At 41.1% G+C, this 8519-nt stretch overlaps 1 protein-coding gene across 6 annotated transcripts in view; it reads left to right on the top strand.

Moving 5' to 3' along the window:
• Positions 1–226: 226 nt before the first annotated feature.
• LOC110975414 (unconventional myosin-X-like) overlaps positions 227–8519 on the top strand; it is a 53520-nt gene continuing 45227 nt past the window's right edge. For all 6 annotated transcript variants that reach the window (XM_022227904.2, XM_022227896.2, XM_022227922.2 and 3 more), the window contains exon 1: positions 227–355. The gene's annotated coding sequence lies outside the window, so the exon portion shown is untranslated. The remainder of the gene's footprint in view (positions 356–8519) is intronic.

The following is an 8519-nucleotide window of genomic DNA, read 5'->3' as shown; positions in this document are numbered from 1 at the left end:
TGTTAATGCAACCGCAACAGTGGACATGGGAGAAATACAAAAATCCCAATAGAATCATAATTATTGTGGTCGGCTCCTAATCCTGTTATTTCCGTCAGTAATTTCAGAGAACCCCCCCCCCTTAAAAATTCTTGAATAAAAAGTCACCGAGTTGAAAGTTGTTCCACGCATGCGCCAAACTTCACCTGTAAAAACTTGCGGTTTTCACATAGCATTTTTCAGTGTGTATGTAGCGTACAATTTTAATGTATGTAGTGTGTTGTTGGGTTTGCGTTTGGCGCGCTGCTGCTTGTGTCCGTCTGAGATGCTGCGTGTCACAGGAATTTATCCCCGTAGTATGCCGAATTTCTAACAGGTAAGTGTGAAGTTTCCTCGAGTCGTTGCAAAAAGCTGTTAGACCGTATTACTGCCTTCTCGTGGCGAATTTCTAGAGGCCGTCAGTTGTTGAAGAGTGGATTTTTTTGACGTTTGCAAATCTGGAAGAAGTGGCTGTGAATATCTCTCCAGACTCGTGAATAGGGCCTACGCATGGACATTGCACGAATCGTGGCTGTCCGCCACAGCAAGAAATTTGGCCGCCGTGACCTCACAGTCCGCTCTCAGTCTTTGCGAAATTTATTTCCCGATAGCTACACTTTGCCGTTAGCATCCGCTTTTTTGTGGGAAAAATACAGGTTTCTGGAATGTAGTGTCATGTCGACAAAACAATGCGTCCGATGCGCGACGGCCGTATATGTGTCCATTGCCATTTTGTGCATGGCCTGTGCGCACTTCCGGGAAGTTGGCAGGCCGTGCACGTTTGGAATCAGAAACACACCGGTACTACCCTGTACCACAGCCTGTAGTATTATTTGTAGAGTTTCAATATACGGACATCACCAGATTTTCCTTCCATTGGTATATCAGCCATGAGAAAGTGATAACACCCTAAAGAGTCAATTTCAGCAGCAAAAATATCAAAGCATGATTTAGGCCAAGGGCAAGGCCTATATATACGTGGACATTTCAGAAAATTCAGTTTTCAGACCAGTCTCATAATACTATACTAAGGGTTTGTGCAAAGAGTGTCAAGTCATGTCCGTGTATGGAAAAAATGTTGTTGGCTGAACCTACTTGCACTTGATGAAATAAAAAAAGTAATGTTTTGCATCATTCTCTTTCCAATTAGGCCTACTTCATGTACTAGCAGTTCAGTGGATTTTTAGACACTTAGCCTAGCCTAGGCCCTTGAAAAATTGGGGACTCTCTGTCATCTCACAACTGTCTCCTTGGTTTGGTGTGGTTTCATTGATGACAATTCACATTTTCAAAATTTGCAGAAACTAGGTTTACTGGTTTTTTTCTTACAAAAAGGCACATTTAATAGAATAATCAAGACTTATTTAATACGGGCGATTCACCTTTGAATCAATTCACTTAGTGCCCCTTTAAGAGGAGTTTGTAATGCGTTGGCCAATTACAACACACAAAATTTGTCGACCATTTCCAAACGTGCATTGGGTCGACAGATTTCGCGCATTGTGATTGGCCAATGCCTTGCAAACTCAAAACTTGAAAAAGTATTTCAGGAAGCATTACCATGTCAGTGGAGGCGCATGCATTCCAGTCTGGGTGTTTCTATTGGCAATTTCATGTACAGCTGAATGTTGAGAGACTTTGAAGGCACGCATGTTTCTGTGTATATCTGTGTATAATTAATGCTGATCGTCAAATATCACATGACTGATTGTCTGTACTCAATGTACAGATATGACAATTCTGTACAGTCATGATGTCATAGCATCTTAAAACAATCAGTTGAAAGGTTGCTCTAAAAGGTAAGAACCTAAAACAAGAGCTAACGATGAACAAGCAAAGCTGGTCGTGTTCCCACCTTCCTGGTGTGAACGCCCTTTTGTGTTTTCCCAGGCGAGTACACAGGGGCTAATGATTACTGAATTTCTGGATGAAGTACTTTTACTGTCATGCTAAATGATGGATGGAGTAGTCAAGGTGCCAAACACTATGAATATTTTAATATTGAAACAATATTAAAGTTTGATTTTGTTTGAAATGTGCCAGTGCAGGTTACTCAGGGTCCAGCTGGTGGGTGTTAAGGTACACATGTACATGTATTTTAGCCGAAGCTATTTAATAGCCGGATGCTATGTTATGTTTTGCTAAAAATTATATTAAATTTTTTTCTCACCCATTGCTCAGGATTGTAGCCAAAGGTTGTAAATGTTCAGAATTGTGCAGCAGTGGCTCAGTATGCCTTAGGAATACTCGTCTGCTGTAGTGCAAGAAAAAATTTACCTCGATAGACTTTTTAAAAAATGGTAAATGGATGAGACCTTGTGAATAATGAAATTTGCAGACAAAGAAAATGACATCATTTCCAGCAAGCGGCGCGACATGGTCGCCTGAAATGTTATGGATCAAGACTCGCCGACGGCTGGCCGACTCCTGCATTGTTTATTAATTTGAAGGTTACATGTTGATGTTATTGTTGAAACATAAACTGGTGATTCATCCTCGATCTATGCGCACTACCTCTGTGGGGGTTTAATGCACTCCTGAACATGATCAAACTCGTAAAAATTTCGGATTGGTAGCAGTTTGTCGATTACAATCCCTGGAGACCCGAGAAAAATATTTATGCAAGAGGGTGCATATGAGATACCGGTTGGTGTGTGTTGAAGTGGGGAGATGCACAGATGTCTATGCAGTATCCATTTCAGAAGCGTAACTGCTGCCCGCTGAATGTTGTGTTAGAAACAGGGTGTTCTCAGTGAGAAATGTTCAACAGAAATAAGATTTGTTCCTTTAACAAGCCATTGGTGTTGTTATCTCTTTTGGTAAGCTTCATGGGGCTAGGTGATAATCTTTGATGTTCGGAAGCAGTTTTTACTTTTAGCCTGTTTCTAAACTTCCCATTAGGTACTCGCAGGTACCTATCAATAGGTAACAACTACACTGAAAAACTCGGCTGCAGCACTTGTAAGCACAAGGGGATCATGGTATAGAGTTTCATTTGTTGCTAAGTAACAACTGACCACTGCCAAGTTCACAGGAGGAGTCCTCTTAGGTCAATTTACTGTGGCATACCTCAACGGCGAGAACCTATTTGCAGGTATTTCAGTGTCACTCCACGTTGATGAATACAGCAAGTGGGAATTCAATTGCATGTGCTGCTTTTGTAAATTGTATTGTATGGTTCTTGGGTGGGTGTGTTTTCTTGTACATATAATTTGTCTGCATGCATTTGGAAAAAATTGTGCATTATATGATTCAGTCATGCATGACTGATGACCCAATCCATGCCATGTTGGACCCCACAGACAAGACAGATAGCATGTGGGGTCATCTTGACTTTTTCTGTGGGTCAAACAGAACGGTTCGCTAAGTGCACACCCCAAGTTCAGGCCCTATCATTCACCGTCCATTAACACATCCATCCAGCAGGAGCTAACACTATGGCCTGAGGGGGGAGTTGCTTCAATATGTCAGGGGAGTGTGGCTTCTGATCTGTGGAAGTTATCCATCATTGGAAACAGATTATACTGGTGCATCGCATTGGCATTATATATAGGGAGGAAAAGGTTTTGACATGCTAGTACATGCAGTACGCTTTAGTGTAGTCTGATTTGGGTATTGGAAAAACACTGTCAAAAATGTGATTTCCTGGTTCAGTACGGGGCAGAGACTGTACATGTACATGTGAACTTGTATGCATCAACTTGCGTGCTTCATATACCGGTTCTGTTCATGAAATGTAATGTATGCAGATGGGGTAGTTTGAGTAGAAATGCTAATGCGCGCATTTTCAGGACGTACATCAATTTCATTACATTTCCAAGGCTGGATGAGACTTATCACTGTGTATCCTCACATGAATATTCCTGATGTAATTTGTAAAAGATGCACAGCAACAACGGATGACAAAATTTGGCAGGGCGTTCCTTTACGCTACAAGCAAATTTTGTCAGGAGCCGAAATAGCTGTGTAGCACGTGGTGAACGGTTGTGGCTAATGTTTCAACGTTGTCGTTCATATGATACCAATAAGTGAGAGCATACGGTGTAATGAGTGTTTCCAGTGTCACTTGGTCCGCTGTGCTGGGTCCCATCTCTCCTTTTCATTAATCCCAAAGTTGTGTGTCCGGTGAGTTTGAGGCGCGCAGCGATTGATTCCTGTTCATTTAGTCTTCCTCTCTGTCTCTAATTGTGACCACTTCTGCCACATTGGTAAAAGATTTTCTCCAAAAGGTACCGTACACCAAATCTGTTGTAATCTTTAATTTCAACTACATGACATTTTACAAATTCTTGAAATATTATTAATGAATTAATCCTTTTGGGGAGTATGGTTTGCTAAGTTCAGTTTCTTGTACTTAAAGGGCCACCTTTCTTTGTCAGCTCTTGAAGTTTGAACGTTTGACCGCCAATTTTATTGTAATATATCAGAATTTTATGGGGGGGAGGTATCTCTCAGCATTGCTTATTGAGTTCCCACAAGCCACCCTGATTATAAGCATCATCTGCAAAGTACTCACAGCAGTCGTGAATCATCATGCTCGGCTCTCAAATTTCACAACACCGATGAGTGACTTTTCTCCTCAAGTTGATGAGTACAGCATGTGTTGCGCCAAAGAGGCCGCCCATATTTTCACCCTGTATCCTCGTCTGATGTGTGGAGTTGGAGTTGAGAGTGGATTGCATTATTGATGAAGATTATGATGAGAATGAGAGACTGTTATTTGTTCAAGGGGCTCAAGGCTAAGCTTTTGTACATGCTTAATGGGCTGGCAAAGATCAAGGCTGAGCTGTGGTTGATTTCAAGGAAGACGGTGAGGATGGTGTCAATAGGTACAGTTTCTACGGAATTAACTTTTTATAAAATTTAGAACTTTTAGAATTTCTCCATGATCCAAATTCTACCTTGCAAAAAAGAGAGGCGCTTGTGCCAGATTCATTGTAAAATGCACAGAAATCTGAAGTTACTTTTAAAAATTTGTACAACTTCACAAAATAGGGCTGTGCTGTATATCTGGATATTTGATCGAGTATCCAATATTCAAATATTATTTTCGGAATTAGAATATTCGAATGCAAAATTTATGAAAACAAAGGGGGAATTGTCTTTTGTTTTAAATGAGAAAAATTGCACTGTGGAGGTTTGTTGCAAGCAGATTCAAATGAAAAGCGACAGAAATCTTACAACGATTCAAAAAAAAAATTATTCACTAAAAAATTTTAAAGGTCAAGAGGTATTGTTTGTCTCTAACTCTTGCTAAATTGTGGCTGGAAATACTCTTAGACATGAGAAGCTATTATAGTGATTATAATAAACAATTGTGTGTATTTTGCAACTGATTTTGTTTATGGATTTTTCATCAACAATCTGCCGGTTGGTATGACCGAATATTTGGATATTCAATCGAATTGAAGGTTGAATATTCGAATAGTAAATTATTCAAATTGACACAGCCCTACCACAAAACCTCCTCTCCCTTGGAAGAAAAAAAATTGAGCATGGGCTAGTGCTTTCCATGCCAAAGTTATGAGTGGAAACTGATTTTGTTCGTTCACTTGCATACCATACACATTCAGTATGTACAAGTTCATGGTTCATCCCTATGTTCTCAGACAGGACAAAGATAACAAATGTGTTTTTTAGAGCTTAAAATGAGTTACAGTAGTTTTACAAAACAAACTTTTGTTTCATTGTCTAGTACATGTGTACTTTGTAGTGTTCATGTACATGTACATAATACTTGAATAGGCTGTTGACCCACAGGTACATCCATTGTACATGTACACCTTCCTCCCTTCTTCCTGTGTACAGTGCAGTTGGAGTCCTGTGTACATGTACATGTAGGTACAGGTACTGTACATGTACATCTACCAGAACCTTGTGTGAGTAGTGTTCATTAGTACCTGCCTGCTAGTCAACATCAGTCACAATTGATTTGTGTAACAGCATTCATTGATTGAAGATAAGTGTTTTACGCTGTTTGGACAAGAGTTTGTGGTGTAAGCAAGCATGGTTGGCATGTGACTGGATTAGCGTTCTCTGGCTGAGCCCCCCCTCCCCCTCTACAGTAGTAAACTAATCTCATTATCACTGTGTTGATAGTTTGGGTACATCAAGGGGTGTGGGCAGTGATTGCATGAAACAATCAAACAGGAATGGGAACTCTGGAAAACCCCTCTAAAAAGTCAAGATTAGACGCAGTGCTGCTGCTGTGCTGAACTTAATTAACATGAGTGCGGCAATGGCGCCGCAATTGCGCTAAACGTCAAACTTGAGTAGAGCAGTGTTGTTCCACTGCCATTTGGAACGATGTTAGCGCAGCCATGGAGCTATTAAACAGGTCCATGGTGCCGCATACCCTGTCAAGTTAAATGGCTTGCCGTGCCCAATTCAATTTGCCAAGCCGAACTGTGCTAAACACCGTGCTACATTGCCGTGCCGAACTTAAAAACATTGAATTATTTGAGTGCGGCACAGCAAGAAATTCAGTGCGGCACGGCAGGAGCACGGCGTAAACCCTAGGCCTAACCTCACCCCTGTCTTTAACCATGTTCATGCATGCATGTACATGTACATGATTTGAGAATTCACACATGACACCAGCAATGCCACTCATGCAGTCTGCATGCCATTGATTATACAATGAACCAATACAATGACCCAGCATCTGCTGTCTGTGTCTGGCATGTTGAAATCAACACCACTTTCCCAAGGACTTTTGACTCAAGACATAGTCGTTGCATCAGTCATCTGCGCTGTACAGGTACTAGTGGAATTCCAATACAAAGCGTGCCAGGTTTGTTGTCCATGGTCCCAGTTCAGTTCAGACCGTGTAGTTCCATGTCCAGGCCAAGTTGTCATAAACCACTCCCGTAGGCAAAGTTCAAAATACATGAACATGTACAGTATAGTATGGGCCTACATGTACATGTAGATCTGTATGCATTCAGTTTGTAAATTGAATTAATACATATTTCAAAATTGTCAAGCGAACGGTTTATTTTGACCATAAATTAATGCAAGGCAGGAAGGTTGTTCTTGATGGGGCGAGACGATTTCGCTTTCGCAAAGGGGCACGAATTATAGAATGTCAACTTACGTGGGAATTTTTTTAGTGGGCTTGTAGGCAAAGACCAGGGGGTATCAAGGCAGGTGCTTCCGATGTCACAGTGAAGATGCATCTGAATAAATGTAAGCTACCACTGTACGTGTAGAGAAAAACCAAGGAGCTGAATGAAATCCTGGGCTTGAAAATTGAGTATTTCGTGTACTTCGTTTGTTTTTGAAAGTGGTCCTATTTGCGTTTTGTAGCTACATGTATTTGACACTGGTTGGTATTCAAATTGCTAACAAAACCCAAATATGACTTGTACATTTGTTGGGGCATTTGAAGGGTAGGTAAACGCCATTTTCCATTGGGCTGGCCTGTCTAAATTACAGCTTTTGTTTGTGCGTTTCCTCTTTCCTTTTTGTGGTATGAACGTTTATATGTGTGTTTGCATGTATATTAAAATGTTTCTGCTGTTGGCCAACATACATGTTTTTCAGCACCATGTTGCAGAATTTTGATTCCAGAGGCTGAACAGAACATAATCCCATTTCTTTAAATGAAAAGAATCTTCCACATTTGTCTAACACTGCGTCAATCCGATGAACATCTCTTGCTGACACAAAGCCCTTCCTAAACCTAGCTTGTCTCTGGAGTTGTGTTTTCATCCAAGTAATTTGTCATTCGTAAAAGGAATAACTACATGTATTCTAAGCCTAAATTTCTAACACCTCAAGCCCGCACACACTCCATCATATGTACTCCTGAATGCAGAAAATACTTCAATAAATAGCAAGGGCTATTCCGTATGTTATCTGTTCAGCCATTGCTGCGTGACATGACAAAAACAAAAAAGGGAGAGAGAGAGAGACCATTCACGCACAGAATTCGAGCTATGCACGGTTAAAGGAATGGGATGATTCCTCATCACTCTGGCATCGTTGAGTTTTGCTCGCACCTGGCTGGGGTTCTTGTTGTGGTTGACATTTTCATTCATCCGCGGACACATCTGATGCAGTCACGCGTTGGGCCTTAATTTGGAGGGGTGTAGGTGTGCCGCACAGTCGCGTCCTTAGAAGCAGACACAGCCTCGCGGATCTACATGTATCTCATTTGAGGAATTGTAATGTGGCACTTTACTGCGGAGCGACAAGTAGTTTTTGACTGCAAGTATTCACGAGCCTTGTTGTTGCAAAGCAGTTCCGGGTTTGCTTGTACAGAGTTGAGCTTTCATTTGGCAACCCTGTTACATTCTGTTTCAGGTACACACACGTAAACCTGTACTTAAAGATGAAGTCATCCTATGGAAAAGTTTGACTTCTTGGGCTGTCGCATGTGTGAAACCCAACACCGGAGTTTAGCTTTGTAAATAATAATCATGGTTTCAGCTCCCTGGCATAGATGTAAAAAGTCTAGATTCATAGTGCCGTTAAATTAATCAGTCCACATACCGGTA

Source organism: Acanthaster planci, linkage group LG17 (genome assembly GCF_054643075.1).
Source record: "Acanthaster planci isolate LZ-2023a linkage group LG17, COTS_SCS, whole genome shotgun sequence".
NCBI lineage: Eukaryota > Metazoa > Echinodermata > Asteroidea > Valvatida > Acanthasteridae > Acanthaster > Acanthaster planci.
This window is presented reverse-complemented; position numbering and strand designations above follow the sequence as displayed.